The sequence below is a fragment of the Sphaerodactylus townsendi genome, linkage group LG16 (assembly GCF_021028975.2).
Source record: "Sphaerodactylus townsendi isolate TG3544 linkage group LG16, MPM_Stown_v2.3, whole genome shotgun sequence".
NCBI classification, from domain to species: Eukaryota; Metazoa; Chordata; class Lepidosauria; order Squamata; family Sphaerodactylidae; genus Sphaerodactylus; species Sphaerodactylus townsendi.
The window spans coordinates 11,967,247-11,986,647 of record NC_059440.1 but is presented as its reverse complement, the minus strand read 5'-3'; the positions used below and the strand labels follow the sequence as shown (position 1 = coordinate 11,986,647).

The window sequence follows — 19,401 nt, the reverse complement described above, 5'->3', positions numbered from 1 at the left end:
ATTTTACAGCTGTAAATCAGCAAGCAAGAAGTTCTTTATTTTTTTAATTTGTATGGTGCCTAGCAATTTAGAGAATAAAGCTCATCGATTTGATAATAGTATTGGGAAATATAATTCCACGCTTTGGAGAGTTGTTAGGTGGGTAAACCTAACAATGTCAGCTGTATTGTGTTGATGAGTGAAAGGAATTCACAGACACAAGTCCCAATTTATACATAATGTGTACCCTGACATAAAATGCCTTTTTGATTATTTTGTCTCATAAATGTGTACTCCAAACTGTTTGATTTATGGCATTGCACTTCTTTCTTCAAAAAGAGCCATGGTTGAACTGATTTTTTCCCCTTTTCCTTTAACTACAAAATGACACACATTAAACATTTATGGTATGCAAAGCAATCATCTCTTCCCCCATTTTCTAAAACACCGTTAATCTTTTTACAAGGGATGTCATGAAGGAGGTGAATCACAGTGGAGGTGATGAGGAAATTGTTTTCCCACTAATATTTGGCAGAAGGAAAAATATGAAAACGCTTGTATTCAAAGCTGGGTTTACGCACAAGCTCAGGGTCCCCCTGGCAACCGGCAGAGCGTGGGGGAGACTTATCAGCAGTGAAGAGAGGCCTAAACCAGCACTGCTGGCAATGTGCTAATGGTATTTGGGGAAAAACTCTGTGGTAGAAGACATTTTTACCATAGAGGTTTTGCCTAAATACCAGAGTATCCTGTGTTGCCAATGATGCATTTACATCACTTCCAGTACACTCAGCATATCTTAATCTAGCCCTACTTCTTGATACCTTAGAGTGAAATTCATTATTGTGTAGTGGGTGGAGTGCTGGACCAGAACCTGGCAGTGTGTGTGTGTGTGTTAAGTGTTGTAAAGTCACTTCCAACTTATCCTATGAACAAAGTGACCAGACATCCCGCTTATGGCGGGACAGTCCCGCCTTAAACCAATTTGTCCCGCATCCCTTTGGAAGGCTGTCACATTCTCTGGGGCGCCTCCCCCCGCTTCCCTCACGTCACAGGGTGGGAAACGGGAGCTCAGCAGTGCGCAGCCTCCCGCGACCGCATCTTTCCACCCTGGTCCCGGTTTAAAAAGATGACAATCTGGTCACCCTATGTTTGGGTCATGCAAATTGAGGGCTACAGCTTCCTTGTTTGAGTTGGATTTTCCTCTTTGCCTGCTGACATTACCTTTTCCTGGCATTACTGTTTTTTTCCCTGGTGATTCTTGTCTTCTCATAATGTGACCAACATATGATAGCCTCAGGGGACAGTTCAGGTTTGATTTGGTCTAGAACAGTGGTGGCGAATCATATCTATAAGCAGGATTCATACTTTACAATTCCCCTGCCAGCATGACCAATTGCCATGCTGGCAGGGGCTGATGGGAATTGTAGTCCATAACATCTGGAGTGCCAAAGGTTTGCCACCATGGGTCTAGAACCCATGATTTGCCTTTTTGACACCCCATAGTATCCACAAAGCCCTCTTCCAACACCACAATTCAAATGAATCAACTTTCTTCTCGTCGGCTTTCTTCATTGTCCAACTTTCACAGCCATACAGTGTAATGGGGAATATTTATGATATGAATTATCTTGATCTTGGTCCCCAGCAACACATCCTAACCCCTAAGAATCTTTTCTAGCCCCTTCATGGCTGGGATCTGGGAAACCCAGGCTCAAATCCCCATGCTTACCTGAAAGCCCATGATAACCCAGCACATTTTCATGACACCATGGGGATTCAAATGTGGGTCTCTCAGATCCCAGTCCAACACAACTACTATGCTGTCATGGGGGCAATCACTTCTATGGGGTGGTATGGGCAATTACAAGATTTTGGAAGGTTGCGAGCCAAGGATTCTTCTAAGATGGATGCAGTTGCTGAATGGGCACTCCCTACATAAATGAAAGGTCCCTTTGGATTCTTCGAAAGCTCTTTTGCTCCAATGAGGCGGAAGAACACCGAGATCAGCTCTGTCCTTTGAGGGAAAGGTGCTTGGTCAAAGAAGCAATTGTGTACCAGGTAACCCATTGTGGACACTCTACTGGGGACTCACTTGGTCAGAGAGAAAGGCAAACTCCCTTCTTTTAGACTTGGTATTGACTTGATCAATAGAGGCTTTGTTGGTGAGAGTTCAGAAGCTAAATTGCATCTGTTACTCCCAATTCTCTCTTATCTCACGGGGTTGGTTTTTGGTGATAAAGCTGATCAGTTCTCAATACAATTAAAAATGATGAACGAGGAAAATACCTTTCTAAGCAGGTAATTACAAACATTGGCAACATTGCTAGCTAGCATGAGTACTCAGACAAGTACCTTTTCCATGCCCCTGTTTGTCTGCCCCCATGTATTTTGGATGAAGATAGAGGCTCTTGTTTTTTAGGTAAGGAGCTTTGAACTCATCATAGTGGACTGTTAAACTGTCTGCACCTATCATATCCCGAGGCTGAGATGTGTCTCAAGAATTTCAGAGACCTTTACTTTGACAGATAACTTGGCAGCCTCCTAAAGAACATAGACGTTTTTTAAAAAAAAGTTGAAATACCACAAGCAGTACTCTGCAGAGTTTGTTCAATGTCTAGCTTCCAACATCTTCAGCCTAAATATTTAGTGCATAATAAAAATGCTGTTGGGATCATCATATCCTGCTTCCATCCTGCCATGGCCGCTGCTCTGAGCAATGGTGGGAGAGAAAAACAAAACAGCAACATCACTAATGTTCAGTGGCGTAGCGCCAAGGTGATAGGGGGTGCGCAATGCACCGGGGCGGGACATTCCGGGGCAGGGTGGGGGCAGGGCAGGGCAGGGGTGTGGGGCGCATGCGTACCCCAGGCGCAGTTCCCCCTCATTCAGGCCCTGCTAATGTTGCTACATTACTTTTAGATACAAGTGACAAGGGTAGTTCTAGGAATTGATAGAAACTCTATGGCAAAACCATGGTTTTACCATAATAAAATTCTATGGTTTTACCATAGAGTTTTACCATAGAGTTTCCAGTGACTCCTAGAACTACCCTTTGTCACTTCTGGGTTATACCTGGAAGTTACTTAGTGGCACCACTAATATCACCCCATGTCACCACCCCCAAGTTCTCTATCATAGACAAATGTCAAGCAATAAGATAGAAATAAAAATACACTGCATTTTTTTAAAAACCTACTACATGCTTTGTTCACTCATTATTTAAACACTGCTTTGTTGGGCAAAGGGGTTTCCCTGCCCGGCACCTCCAAGCGCTGGAAAGAAAGGTGAGTGGAGGGGCCAAACCGGAGGCGGTTCCGTGCGGAGCCACCTCTCCGGCTCAGTAGAGGGGCCATGGAAAACTGGTCCAAATGGCTCTTTGGGAGGTAAAGGTTGCCGACCCCTGGAATAGACAATATTTACCTTAATGGACCAAAGACCTAATCTAGTATAATAAGGCAGTTTCATATGTGTTCAACTTGCTTTCAAAATACTAACTCAAATAGGTCTACTGTAATTAATATTGAAATATTTAGTGCTACTTTCATTTTGATAATTTATGGTACACATAGAGTGATGAAATTACACTTGGTGAGTTTGGCACCCCAGAGCTAGAATCAGGCCTTGTTGGGAGAAGATGACATTATAGAGGAGGACTGTCTTTTAGGTCAAACTTCTCATAGTGCCTGTCAGAAGAACAACTCCAGTGACAGGGATGGTATATTGGAAACATTTTCCATCTGCAAGCTGTCTGTATTGTGAGTTGCTTTTGATGAGGTCATTGACAGTCTCTGTCTCGGGCCAATTGCCAAGGATCAAATCAAAGGAAAATGGTGTTTCTTCTGAAAATGAACTTTCTGTGGCATTTGGGAAATAATCAGGGGGGATTCCATCAAACTTTTCATTGGTCTGTTCATACACGACAGACATCAGGAATACCTTTTTTGTTCAGTGATGGTTTGTGAAAGATAATCCTATAGGGCAGCAACGAGAAGAAATTGTGGAGTGGGGGTGGACTCCCACAGTCTTCTGTGGGATTTTGTGACCCTTAAAGCTTTTGAATGAGGAGAAAATTACCTGGTCCTCTTGCTATTTAGTCAGTTGCTGTTTCTGAAAGCAGGTCAAGAAAAGCTAACTTGGGGCAGGAATGGTGAAAGATTTGCTGTATGCAGATTAGAAGAGGAAGAGGAAGAGGAAGAGGAGGAGGAGGAGGAGGAGGAGGAGGAGGAGGAGGAGGAGGAGGAGTTTGGATTTATATCCCCCCTTTCTCTCCTGCAGGAGACTCAAAGGGGCATACAATCTCCTTGCCCTTCCCCCCTCACAACAAACACCCTGTGAGGTAGGTGGGGCTGAGAGAGCTCCGAGAAGCTGTGACTAGCCCAAGGTCACCCAGCTGGCGTGTGGGGGAGTGCACAGGCTAATCTGAATTCCCCAGATAAGCCTCCACAGCTCAGGCGGCAGAGCTGGGAATCAAACCCGGTTCCTCCAGATTAGATACACAAGCTCTTAACCTCCTACGCCTCCTACACTTCAATGGATAATCTGATACCTTTTTTTGTCTCAATTTGTAAAAACATCCCAAATGTTGTAAGTTTTGGCTAATGGGTTTTTTAGAATGTACCTCATTATTTTTTTTAAGTAGTTCAGTTGTCACCCTATTTATTTTCTGCACAGCACTGTACATAAGAGTTGCTGAGCTCCCCAACTTTCCCCTCATGATTTATAGCTGTTAGGGTTCAGTTAAATGCTGCCCAACACTATCCCTTCATGAATATCTATCCCTTCATGAATACCTTAAGGTATTTACCAATGTCTGTTAGTCAAGCTTTTTTAAAAAAAAAAATTACACGATTATTTATTTTAAACCTTTTTGAGGCAAAAAAGAGGTGTTTTTTAAAAAATTTACTTCCAAAGAAACATCTCTAACTGGTGTGAGTTACTGCTGACAATATCTGCTACATTTTTCTTTTGCCCTCCATCTGAGGTGTATGAGGTGAAGTATGTAACCTACTCCTTCATTACTTCACAACAGCCCTATGAAGCAGGTAAGCAGTAACTAGCCAGGATCACTCAGTAGGCTCCACGGATGAGAGAGGATTTGAGTTATGACCTCTCAAACCCTGGTCCAACATCCTAACCCAGCGGTGGTGAACCTTTGGCACTCAAGAAGATCATATTTCAGTTCTTCCCGCATGGGCCACAATTGGGCTGCATGGCAGGGGCGTGGGGCTGATGGGAATTGTAGTCCACAACGTCTGGAGTGCCAAAGGTTCGCCACCACGGTCCTAACCATTCCTGCTGGGTCACTTTGAGCTAGTTACAGTTCTCTCAGAACTCCCTCAGCCCCATCTACCTCACAAGGTGCCTGTTGTGGGGAGAGGAAGATTGCAAGCCCCTTTGAGCCTCCTTAGAACAGTAGAGAAAAGCAGGGTATAAAAACCTCCTTCAAATCATTCTCTTAGGCTCATTCCGCACATGCAGAATAATGCACTTTCAAACTGCTTTCAGTGCTCTTTGAAGCTGTGCAGAATGGCAAAATCCACTTGCAAACAGTTGTGAAAGTGGTTTGAAAATGCATTATTTTGCGTGTGCGGAAGGGGCCTTATATATTTTTTTTCTAAAATAAAACCTGTTTCTGATTAAATGGATCACAGCTGTTGAGGCGTATTGCAGAATTTGCTTTTCTTTGAGGCAGCGGGTCTCCTTAAAAGCTCCGAAATGTTTCAGTAGTGCTTTGCTTTGCAGTTTCAACAGACCTAGATAAACAGAGCCATACAATATAATTGACTGAAATAAGGCCAGTCTCCTCTTACGCATTCCTATGTTAATTAATTAGGCCTAACTGTCCGGTCTAGACTATGGAAACAGTGAAGAAATGCACCCCAGCAGAGAACGAGTGGCGAGAATAATATCAAATGACTCTAGAAGTAATGTAGAGGGGCCTCCGTGAGGTTATGAGGAAATCATTTTATAGCAGACAAGCATTATCCTCTATTTCATGGATGCCATCCAAGGGAATCTGGATGACAAGAAATAGCTCTCTTTTTTATTATTCAGTTTATCGTGGTAGCTTCAATTCATAGGCTAGAACAGAAATGGATTGCCTTCAGTCTTGTGGACCTATTTACTTTCTGTTGGATCCTTTGCAGTGCAGGAGTATGTGCAGTGGTGGGATCCAAAAATTTTAGTAACAGGTTCCCACGGTGGTGGGATTCAAACTGTGGCGTAGCGCCAATGGGGCTGGGTGGGGCACGACGGGGGCGTGGTCGGACATTCCAGGGGTGGGGCATTCCTGGGTGGGGCTGTGGCAAGGACGCAGCCGCTGTGCCAGTCTTTGGGCGGGAAACTAATGCACGCAGGCGCAGGCTGCCATGCACTCCGGTGCACCTCCTGCTAGACTGCTTCAAGTTCTGCGCGCTACTGCTGAGAGGAGGGCATAACTAAGGCAAAAATCACGTAGCAAAATCACCAATTAGTAACCCCCTCTCGGCACACACATCAGGGGATTTACTCTATACAACCATAGGTCACGTTCAGGGCAAAATCAGGGATATCTGTCTTAGTCTAGTTCAGTGATGGCGAACCTTTTCGAGACCGAGTGCCCAACTGCAACCCAGAACCTACTTATTTATTGCAAAGTGCCAACACGGCAATTGAACCTGAATATTGAGGTTTTAGTTTAGAAAAAACGGTTGGCTCTGAGGCGCGCGTTACTCAGGAGTAAGCTTGGTGGTAGTTGGTGGCTTTGCTTTGAAGCAACCTGTAACTCTTCCAACGAGTGAATCACAACCCTAGAAGGTTTACTTAGAAGCAAGCCCCATTGCCAGCAACTGAGCTTACTCCCAGGTAAAGGATTGCGCTTTCGTTCTTCGCATGAAAATCAGTGGGGTTTAACAGCGCTTAACAGGGTTACCTATACTGCTTCCCCAAAACTAGGTCTTAGGTTTAATGCTAATAATTGAGGCCAGTGGCCCAGGCCAGCCTAGATGTGGGGGGGCACTCTGTTTGCGCGTGCCCACAGAGCAGGCTCTGAGTGCCACCTCTGGCACCCGTGCCATAGGTTCGCCACCACTGGTCTAGCTCTTAGAAGTGTCAGGATCAGACTGAAGCATGGGCAAATGATTGCGTGAAAAGTGTGTAGCAGATCTCATTGCCAAGGAAAATGTCAGAAGATTTGAAAAGGGCATGCCTAGGGTGGGTGGAGTTTAGAGTAGAATGCAGAGGTGCAGCAAGGGGGGAAAGCGCCCAGTGCAAAGGTGTGTCCTTCGCCCCCGTCCCGCCCCAGAATGCCCTCACCACAACCCCACAGGGGGCACGGAACACCCCGGTGTTCCGTGCCCCCCATCCCCTTGGAGCTACGCCTCTGGGAGAATACGATGACACTTACTGATTTATTTTTATGTTATTTAATTTCTATACCGGCCCTTCCTTTTTGGGCTTATAGGTGACACTGCAGGAATTTCCCATGATATACATGGTGAAGATCCTACAGAATAGGGAGGATCCTGGAGCATCCCTGTAGAGGCCATTTTTATTCCTGCTTCTCAGTTTCTCAAGGGTGGGTTGAGAGCAGCAAATCCCTTGCCAGACCTGGGCTACCAGGAAGCTTAACCTAAGCTTTGTTGCCCAAATACCGTCTGCACATTCCTCCCACCCCAATATTTCTGGAATGAGAAGAAATAGAGGCTTATTTATTTTATGGGCAACTCAAGAATCTGGGCCAGCTAGTGCCACCAAAAGGCACGAGATAGTATAGCTGGGGCAGCATGGAGTGGGTGGGTTTTGGAACATACCAGTTCTGTCTCTGATACTTTGAGTGCTGATGCCTGCCTGGCCGTGTGTTTTTTCTTGGGAAAGAGCTGAATTTTTCAGCAGAGAAATGAGTCATCAGAATAATTTTGTATTAATGTGCTTCCCTCGATCCAGCAGCATGAATAATAAATACGGAATTGAACGAAGAGGCACAACAGCAACCAGTGCAGGGTGTGCTAAAGGATACCTCGCGTGTCCTTCGTGCCGGACATCTTTGGAATCGGAATCTATATCTGTTCAGTTCTTCAATACTGAGTTGCCTAAGTGCAGCCCAACTCTTTGATGAAGGTTGATGCAACACCCTACTGGTGCCAGAAGCTCAGAGGCGTAGCTCCAAGTGGGAGGGGGGTGCACAACGCACCGGGTGCACGCCCCTGTGGGGGTGCAGTGAGGGCATTCTGGGGATGGGGCAGGGGCATTGCAGGGCGGGGCAGGTGCGGAGGACACGCCAGTGCACCGGGCGTTTTCCCCCTTGCTACGCCTCTGCAGAAGCTGCTCTGAAATTCTTGACCCCAGGGTGTAGCAATGGCTTCTAACTTAGTCAGCCTGAAAAGTGGGGCAGATGAATTTATGGAAGAGGTCCATAACTGGCTATTAGGCATCATGATGAAAGAGACACCAGTGCTGGGGTGATGGTGAAGGTTATGTGTGCTAGCCTTCTGGTTGGGCATCGTGCGAAGCCGGACGCTGCACTAGATAGACCATTTGATCTTATCCGGTGGCGCTGTTATGTTCATAACAGTATATAGATGGTCTATCCCTTGGATAGCTTGGCTGTGACCCATTTTCCCAGAGGAATGTGACAAATGGGGAGCGAATAAAAAGAGGTGCCACAGCTATACAATATCTGCAAGCTGGCTTCGGCGCTTGGGTGGCAGAGATTATATTCCGTGCATCCTGATGGGCATTTTCATCCAAGCAGCCCAGAATGAAGACGCAAGACAGATCTAGGGCAAACTAGGTTTATTTTTTTAAAAAATGATCTGCAACAACAAACAACAAATCTCCAATTTGTTTCTAACACCCCAATTCATGCAGGTTGTCCAAAAGCAGCCCAGTAACAACTGCTTTTGCCCCAGCAACACAGTCTGTGAACAAAAGGGCTTTATGCAGACATTTACCGGTTGTGGAGCTGATTCAACATTCCGGGTCTTATGTTCTCTTTTTAATTGATGCTGGCTTAATGACACGGGTTTTAATGGTGCTGACAACAGGGAATCGGGCTGCTTTATTGCCTGCAACTTTGCTTTTTTTAATTATTGCAGCGTATAGCTTTGTGTCTTTAAAAATATATATATTTCCAACTCACTCTGATGGTCCAAATCTGGGAGGAAATGCTGGAAATAGGTTAGTCTGAGAAGGTGCAAGCAAGCCCGTAGCTAATGAAACAAATCGAGGCAGGTTTCAAGGTGAGGATATTCCTAGTGACACCGGATGATCTTGAGATGGAGAAAGGAGCAGCGGAAGGAGAAAACATTGTGTGAAAATGCTATATGAAGACAGGGGAGCATGACCAACTGAACGGGGGTTTAGCAGCGGTAAGGCAAGTGAGAGAAGGTTTGGTTTTTCCCCCCTTTTTCTTCAGTTGCTAAAAATCTCTCTGCGCACAGATCGCCATCGTACTGAGAGCCTGTCTGTTTCCATTTCGTATTCCTGGCAGCTACGGCAGTAGGCCCAGCCCAGTGCCTCTGAACCGGGACGCCATCCATATGGTAAATAGCTCTGAGTGTCATGAGTTGGAGGCACTGACTCAATGCTCCTGCAACAATCTTAGCGTGTGCTCCAGCTCTGAAACCAGGAAAAAGTTGGTAGCGGCATAAAGTGAGACGAGGGGAGGGCAAGAGTCACTTTCACCCTAGTGATGCTCAGGACCTGGCTAGAGAAATCCCTCAATTGGGTGGAAAAGGGGAGCATAGGAGGAAGCGAGATTCCAATAGGTATTACACAACCCTTGGAAAACTGGCGGCCGGGCTTGGAAAGCAGATGGTTGGCTCTGTGTGAGCCACAAAATCATTGTTCCAACTAATCTTGGGAAGAGCAGGATGTTTCCAAACCAAACAGACATCGAACTCATGAGCACAGAGGACAAAAGGTCAGCAAAGATCCTTGTGCATTTAATTTAACTCTCTCCTGTTATTTGTCACAGAGAGCCAGCGTGGTGTAGTGGTTAAGAGCAGGTGGATTCTAATCTGGAGAACCGGGTTTGATTCCCCACTCCTCCACCCAAGGGGCAGAGGCTTATCTGGTGAACCAGATGTGTTCCTGCACTCCTACATTCCTGCTGGGTGACCTTGGGCTAGTCACAGTTCTTCAGAACTCTCTCAGCCCCACCTACCCCATAAGGTGTCTGTTGTGGGGAGAGGAAGGGAAAGGAGCTTGTAAGCTACCTTGAGTCTCCTTACAGGAGAGAAAGGTGGGCTATAAATCCAAACTACTACTACTACTACTACTACTCTTCTACTACTACTACTACTACTACTACTACTACTACTACTACTACTACTACTACTACTACTACTACTACTACTACTACTACTACTACCACTACTACTACTACCACTACCACTACTACTAAAATGCTGGAAGGGGCCTAAAGACAATCCAACCCCCTGAACCATGTGGGATGATACAAAGCATCCTTGACAGATTATCCTCTGTCCTAGTGATGGCGAACCTTTCGGTGTTGATCAACAACGTAAACAAGAAAAGGTGTAGTGGAGCTGAACTTACGCAAAAGAAAAAAGAAAACCCTATTACATGATGGCTAAGGCAAATGAAAATAAGTGCAGAAATTTAATAAACAAAGCACTTGCACATGTAAATAACCAGCAACAAGATAACTGGAGCAGAATGAACAAGGATAAACGTACATAGAAACCGCATTGAGGTATAATACAACACTAAACAGAAAAATAAACAAGACAACGTTAAACAAATGTCACTCTGACAAACATAATACAAAGGGTCACCAAGGAAAAGTACAGAGAATCCAGATAAATAAAAGTAACAGGTAAGTCAAGTATCTTAAAGAATATCTTCCCAGAGTCTCTACATATGAGTCACCAAATGTGAAGATGGGGACGTCTGGATAGAACAGCTCATTTCGCCCAACGTTTCCAGACTTGATCACTTCAAAATGACTTGCGCATGTCCTGTCTCAGGAATTCAAGTGCAGGCATCTAATAATTTGGGGGTCATCAGGTCAAAAATGTTAAAAATGCCTACCTTGACTCTTGCTGGCGTGTCACACACACACACCACACACACACAAATCTACATACACCTCAAACAAAAGAGGAACATTTTTTACATGTTCATTGGGGCTGAGTGAGGGGCAGAATGCAGTGTGTGGCTCAGACGGTGCAGTGGGGTTCTGCTCAGGCATTTCCCCCACCTCCAGGCTTACTTGGGAGTAAAAGGATGTGCTGGATCGAGGCATACATCCCGCCCCCACCCCGAACAGGCACTGGTGCCCCTGCCTTGCTCCTTTGACAGTGGCTCCATTTCGTGGCTTGAGTCCACCACCTCGTGCAGAATACTTATACTCCCTCCAACCCTGAACAGTCCCTTGCCCTCTGCCCTCCTCACTACGTGCATGCACCTCTGCCCGGCTGCCCACCTGGGTTCCGCAGCCAATGATCATTCACCAGGAAGCTGAAAGGTGTTGGATCAGAATTGGGTTGGTGTCCCAAATAAATCCAAGGCAGACCACTGACCACATTTGGGGGATCCAAGAAAAGGTAGCCCACTATCAAGCTAAGAGCTGGCTGAAATAAATCCACATGGGCAGTTTGCAACTAAAGGGATACCTACACAACCACAGCTGCTGCTCCTTATTGGCCCAGGAAAAAGAGGCTTACAAAGGAAGGTGTCACATGTGAGTTCACAGTGTTGGCCACGTGAATGGGCGCAGGTCTGCCCTTGTCCCCAACCCTCAAATCTGTGGCTGATACAGATGGGCAGAATCTATTTTAAGCCCTGGGTGGTGCAGGGTTGCAAATTTCTTGTATTTTTGTTTGTTTCATTTCTTTGCTGACTCAAAGGGGGAGAATAGTTGTTGTCGGGTGTTGGTGAATGCTGCCGTGTCGCCCAAAACATGGTGACATGTCATCTTTGACACACGTGTCATAGGTTCTCCATCACTGGTCTATCCTCTGCTTAAACACCTCCAAGGAGGGAGAACTTGCAACATTCCAGGGAAATTGAATCTGCCACGGAACTGCCATAACTGTTAAAAAGGTTTTTCCCAATATCCCACCGATATCTCCCCCACAATAATTTAAACCCATTACTATGAGTTCTGTCCTCCACTACCAACTTAAAATGCCTCCTAGCCTCCTCTAAATGATAGCCCTTGAAATACTTAAAAAGAACAATTTCCTCTTTCCTTCCTTTCAGTACAGACTAAATTTATTTATTTATTTAGGCTTTAGGCTTCTATACCGCCCCGTCCCCGGAGGGCTCTGGGCGGTGCACAGCATATCATGAATACAATCATAAAATATCATAAATAGGCTAAACTTATAAAAGCAAAATCCTCTGCCAGGGGGCTGATGGGAATTGTAGTCCAAGAACATCTGGAGTGCCATAGGTTCGCCACCACTGGATTAAACTGTGGGATATCTTTTGCAGAGTTGACCCTTTTGTCACCCCCATTATGCATGATGGACTATGCCTACTGCCCAGGGGAACATATGGGGTCAAATACCCCCGGGCTGCAGCCATTTAGTCAACTGGGAGGCGGAAAATCGCACCCACACCCCTCCTCCTTCACCCCGGGTCCATACACTGACTTCAAGACCTGGTGCAAAAAAACATCGTTTGGTCATGGTGGGGAAGGTCGGCTGCCTATATGGGGGAGAAGGGAGGTGGAAAACTCAGATTTTGCGCCGTGTTAGATTTTTCCTAGATACGCCTCTGCCTACATGTGTACATGGTCAGTGCAGTTGACTTGAAACACAGAATACGCCCCATATCTTTCCTGTATCTTCCCTAGTAAGATCTGCTATAGAGATAGATGGGAACCGTAGCCTCCATTGCTTCCTGAAATAGTTTTAGGAAGCCAAGAAAGCTACAGTGCCCAGCAAAGCAGTAGGTTCTGAACATCTGTCAACAGCAGTTACCCAGCTAGCCACCATGCTGAATTCTGCCATATGGGCAGAGGTACACTCGAAATCTGCTCGTCTTCCACTGTGAACAAATCTTCAATTTGATAGCACAGGGTGTTCACTTTGGGAGAAAACGGGCATTGCAAACAGAGTGAGCTAGCTTTTTGGTCACAATATTTGAAAGATTGTCGCACAACTACAATAAGGGCACCTTTAAGATGCTTTCCCCCGGTCCCGGTCCCCTCATTTTCCTTTTCATATTCATGGAAGCAAAGGGAAATTTTATTGTAAGCTAAAATGTAATTGTTTGTTAAGGCTAAACTATAGATAAGTTAAAGTGAAAATGGATTTTAAACAATCGAAAAGTCTGATGATGGTGCTGTCCCACACCGAGTTGTATTCTTCTAGAAAAAACTGGGGACATCTCCTGGATAGAAAAATATTTTTTAAAAAAAACCCCTCAGTGTTCTTTGACCTCCGAACATAGATAAGAGGTGCAATACAGAATGTAACTTCAATCATAAGCAGGGATGCTTGGATATCCCCCAATTTGCTCACGTTTTGATCTCTAATCATTATCTGGGAGCTATGAACAGACAAGACAGCCCTTTCTACAAACCTGAAAAAAGAAAAACTTGAAACCTGAAACAATAAGGAAAAATACAGTGAGGGGGACAGGGTTAAAAACCATCCAAAATGAAAGCAGTGCCTGTAGCTTTAAGAGAAAATGCCTCTTCAGTGGCCACTATGGGGATTGCAAGGTGGGTAGGAAGATTAGATGTTGGCCCCTCCCACACATGCAGAATAATACACTTTCAATCCACTTTCACAAATTGTTTGCAAGTTGATTTTGCTATTTTGCACAGCTGCAAAGTGGATTCTGCATGTCCGGAAGGGGCCATTGACAGAAGCCAAAGAGCCGAACGTTTCGGGGTGCTCTGTAAAAATTCAGCCATCCTTATCCTTTTTCCTCGCTTTCTCTTAGGCCCCTTCCGCACAAGTGGATTTTGCTTTTCTGCACAGTAAAATCCAACTGCAAATTACATTGAAAGTAGATTGAAAATGCATTATTCCACATGTGCGGAAGGGGCCTCAGTTTTATTCTTTGTTCTGACTGCAGGAAGGTTCTGCAATCAGGACTGTACCTGCCCTTCGTTGCCGTTTGGATTATGTCCCTCCATCCACCTGTGCTTTTACCCTTCAGATGAAGCAGGTTTGCCCAGAGTTCTCAAAACGGCACGGTTTGGCTTTGCAGAGCCTAGCGGTGATGCGTCTGTTCACCGAAACCCGGGCCTCGTCTCTTGGAGCCTGCCGAGAGTATACAAGGGAATAAATCTCTGATAAATTGAGGCAGAAATTGCTGAGCCGCTAAAGTTGCGCAGGCCCATGAAAGATTTTTCATTACACAGTAGTGCTGTGTTTTGATTTGGGGAAGATGGTGGAGAAGACGACAATGTTCTCAGTGGCAAAGCAGGTATTTATAACTCGCAGAGATGCTAATGTGGGTCAGAAGGACATTGGGACAGAAACAGCAGCTGTATTATTAACCCTTCCATTGAAACACTCCACACACACACATGCTATTTGGTAGACAGAATTCAGGTTTCTGTTGCTCTGGCTGCAACCCTGCGCTTCACTTACTTGGAAGTAAGTAATGTTGCAGTGAACTGTCTGTCCTTATCTGTCTATCAGGGTGGAGCTGTAGCTGAGCCACAAAGCGCCTTTTTTTAAATGCAAAATATCTCAGGATCAGTTCCTTGAATCTCCATTTCAGACAACCAAGTAGTTGGTGATTTGAAATATCTCTGTCTGAAGCCTTGGAATGATGCTGTCATCGTAGCAGACAATACTGACTTCAATAGACCAGGGGTCTGACTCTGCCAAAGGAAGAAGAAGAGTTGGATTTATATCCCCCTTTCTCTCCTATGGGAGACTCAAAGGGGCTTACAAACTCCTTTCTCTCCCCCCCCCCCACACACACAACAAACACCCTGTGAGGCGGGTGGGGCTGAGAGAGTTTCACAGAACTGTGACTAGTCCACGGTCACCCAGCTGGCATGTGTTGGAGTGCACAAGCTAATCTGGTTCCCCAGATAAGCCTAAACAGTTCAGGTGACAGAGCAGGGAATCAAACCCGGTTCTCCAGATTAGAGTGCACCTGCTCTTAACCACTACACCACGCTGGCTCCGTGGAAGCTATCTGGAACAGGGAGAAGCCATAGCTAAGTGGCTGAGCAGCTGATTGTATGCAGAAAGTCCCTGGTTCAGTCCTTTGAACGTCCAGTCAAAAGTAGATGATATGAAATCCTGGAGAATAGCTACTGGTCCAAGCAGACAATGCTTTCTTTGATAGACTAAAGTTCTGAGTCAGTAAATGGCAGCTTCATGAGTCTATGTATCTATTACGTTGGTATCCCACCCTTTCTCTCTGGAGCTCTCTGCAGCATACGTGGTTCTCCCTTTTTCATTTACCCTCAACAACAACGTTGTGAAGTAAAGTAAGCTGAGAGAGTACGGCTTTTTCTGCACAGAACATTTAAAACGTTTTGCAAACTTTTTGAAAAGATATTGTCGAAGGCTTTCATGGCCGGATTCAACTGGTTCTGGAGGGTTTTCCGGGCTGTGTGGCGGCGTGATCTGGTTTAACGCTGATTTTTTGTTCCTAACGTTTCAGAGGTGTATCTGCACCTCTGTGGCAATGCAGCATCTTCAGAGGTGTATCAACGATGCCTAGGAAAGATGCAAACCACCAACGATAATTCCCACGGCCACACAGCTCGAAAACCTCCAGATTTACCAGCTGAAAAAGAATCTCAAATTTGAGAATTTCAAGAGAATGATTCTGGCCCCTGCTGGGTTTTGATGTGTTTGGGGACGGAAGGTAGCGTTGCCAGGCCGTTAACAAACGGATGGGTGGTAGGCAGGGATTTGGTGGGGCCAAGATGCCAGCCACATCACTTCTGGTAAAAAAAAAAAACACCAGATGTGACATGGGCAGCTATAGGAATCACGGGAAACTTTATGGTAAAAGCATAGATTTTCAGTCAATTCCTAGAGTTTTTTTTTTTAATAAATTTTTATTGTATAGAATAATTATGCATTTGTTACATTCAATCTCTCCGTTTTATCTATACATTTTTTCATTTCCCCCCCCCTTTCTATTAATTATATTATGCAAGCAGTAGGAGATTCATTCTTCTTATTCTTTTATTCCATATTTCTTTGTTAAATCCGACTTCTTCCATCCATGTTTCATACACTGTCCATAGTTTCATTATATCTTCCATCTTTTCTTCCCATAGTTTATTTTTTTTGTCCAGTTTTTTCGGCAAAATCCCTCTGGATTGTATTTGTTCCCAGATATATTCCAACCATTTTGACACTGTCCATTTTTTATCATCTTTCCATTGCCCAACTTTCAACACACAGCGATGTGCTGCTCTTTTATCATTATTTTATACATTGGTTCCAGAAACTTCGTTATTCACTCTTTTATCATCTATTATCCCCACAATTAATAATTCATTATTTATGTCAATTTTAGCACTTTTACTAAAGTTGTTCTACATATTTCATTATATTTTCCCAAAATTTTTTCACCAGTTTACATCTCCTATCCACATATGAGTATAATATGCTCCTTTTTCTCCACAATGCCAGCATTTTGAGCTTAATCCTTTTATCATATAGGCTAGTTGTATTGGGGTTCGATACCATTTAAGTAAAATCTTTCTTTCTAATTCCACATATTTTTCTATCTTTACCTTCTTCATGCTCTCCATGATTCTTTCTATTTTTTCAACATCTAAGATATTTTCTTTCTCCCATTTTTGATTCAAAGTTCTCAGCATAAAATCTTTATCCTCTACCATATGCTTGTATACTGCTCCTATAATTTTCCCTTGTAATGTTTCGTGGAGTTTCAACCATTGATTTATTGTACAGTCATCTTTTATTCTAAATTTCCTTAATTTTTCCCATAGGCCTCTTATTGCCAGCGTCAATTCCTAGAGTTACCCTATGTCACTTCTGTTTTCTTTTTTGGTGTGTGTGTGTCTGTGTGTGCGTTTACAAGAGAGGGCATAGTTCCATGTGTAACTCTGTGCTTTTTATGTATTTTTCATTCAGGCAATAGAAGCAGGGAGATCCCTTGCCCCCATTGGAGGAATTGGACCCCTATTGAAGAGGGGGGGAGGTACAGAGAGACTGTTATATAGTGGTTATAGTGCTGGAGTAGGAGCTGAGAGTCCCAGGTTCAAACCAAGCACCTCAAACCAATTATTATTATTTATTATTATCATTATTATTATTTATTAAATTTAGTATACCGCCCTATCCCCGAAGGGCTCAGGGCGGTGTACAGACAAAACATCAGCTAAAAACATACATATAATTAAAACAACAGTCGTATCTTAGAACATCGCCCGCGCCCTTACGAAACCCTCCTAATGCGAAATAATGGGTCCTGATGGTATTAGGGCCCATGAGGGTAAAGAGGAGGGGGCAGAGGCACCCTCAGTGGCCGGTCTCTCCAAAGGCCCGGTGGAACAACTCAGTCTTACAGGCCCTGCGGAAGCATCTCAGCTTGTTCTTTTAGTCACTAGGGCCCCTTCCGCACACGCAAAATAATGCGTTTTCAAACCACTTTCACAACTGTTTGCAAGTGGATTTTGCCATTCCGCCCAGCTTCAAAGAGCACTGAAAGCAGTTTGGAAGTGCATTATTCTGCATGTGCGGAATGAGCTTAGGTTACACCTGCGCTGAAAAGCACCCACTGAGTCTTCCTTCATAGCGGGTGCAGTGATTTGGACCCCAGTCTTCGTCGGATCCTGACCGTCTTACCGTTGCTCTGAACGGCCTCCTTCAGCAAATGCGTGCAGTGACACAAAATGAACTCGACTCGCTGTTCAATTCCGCCAAGCGGGCATAATAAATAAGGGTTGGAAGAAGCCTCCCCAATTTTGCGATTCCATTAATCCACTTTTGTTCCCTGCACATGTGTGTGCGTGCGCGCACTTTTTTTCTCCCGTTCCCTCTTTGGAAGATTTACTACTTTGCCAAGGCTCTGCTTCCCTGACGCCGCATGCATAATTTGGTTCTTGGATAAATAACTTGTGGCAGTTTTATCTGAAAATAAGCCAACATTATCATTTGGGCTGTTTTGCAGCGACGGTGGAATAACCTTACATGTCTGCCTGAAATCTTTGTCCAACTCAAGCAGTATAAGAAGACAGAAGGTGTAAGGGCTGATGATGGTTGACGCCGTGGCATGAATAGCAAATGGGGGAAGCTTGTTACAGGCACATATTCTTCATCTGACCTGTTTAGAGAGCCAGCGTGGTGTAGTGGTTAAGAGCACGGGGATTCTAATCTAGAGAACCGGGTTTGATTCCCCACTCCTCCACCTGAGTGGCAGAGGCTTATCTGGTGAACCAGATGTGTTTCCGCACTCCTACATTCCTGCTGGGTGACCTTGAGCTAGTCACTGTTCTTCGGAACTCTCTCAGCCCCACCTACCTGACAAGGTGTCTGTTACATACATACATAAAACCTTTATTAGGCATAAAACGAATATAACAACCAGCATTATCCAGACAGATGTTCCATACATAAAACCACCACAGGTATTATTCCAAAGTTCCTAAAAGGAACCTAGCTACAGAATTTAAAATCACAGAAGAAGAGTTGTTTAGTAGGAATGCCACCTTCCCAGCAACAGAGTATTCCTTAAATTTAGCAGGAAGAAGAGTCAAAAGCCTGGTCCTAGCTTCTTCGTATTTGGGGCAGTTAAGCATTATATGTTCCATGGATTGCACCACTATAGTACAGTGGGGGCATTTCCGCTCTTGCGAGTCAATTTTAAGAAACCTCCCTTGGAGTACAGAACAAGGGAAGGAATTACAACGAGCCCTTGTGTATATCCATCTAAGCTTGGGCTCTTGGAGTATACTCAGATAGTCTGCCATCAGATTGGTTTTGAATTTGATGTTGTTCAACATCAAGGTGTCTGTTGTGGGGAGAGGAGGGGAAAGAAGCTTTTAATCCGCCTTACAGGTGCAACAGGGCAAGATTTCTTGTCCTGACATGCTTCTTCTTGCCCCGCGCATGCTTCTTGCTTTCCGCATGAAAAGTGATAGCACTTTGAGAACGACTTTTCGCGCCAGAGCCAGGCAAGGGCTTGGGAACACCCTGAGTGGGTAATCGGCCAGTGAAAAACAACACGGCAAAAGTGTTTTTAGAAACAACAGAGAAAAAGCTGCTTGGGAAAATTTCTGGAACCAAAACGGGGGAAACTAGTACAGAACTCCATGGAGGAAATGTTTTATTGGCCCCTTCCGCACATGCAGAACAATGCACTTTCAATCCACTTTGCAGCTGTGCGGAATAGCCAAATCCATTTGCAAACAGTTGTGAAAGTGGATTGAAAGCGCATTATCTGCATGTGCGGAAGGGGCCATTGGGCCTTTCCCCACTTACCTTAAGCCCCGCGCTACTTGAGGAGAGT

The 19,401-nt window shown here is 44.8% G+C and overlaps 1 protein-coding gene across 1 annotated transcript in view; it reads left to right on the top strand.

The window, feature by feature from the left end:
• Window positions 1-19,401, top strand: part of GALNT17 (polypeptide N-acetylgalactosaminyltransferase 17) — a 206,986-nt gene that overhangs the window by 123,124 nt on the left and 64,461 nt on the right. The gene's annotated exons all lie outside the window — the stretch shown is intronic.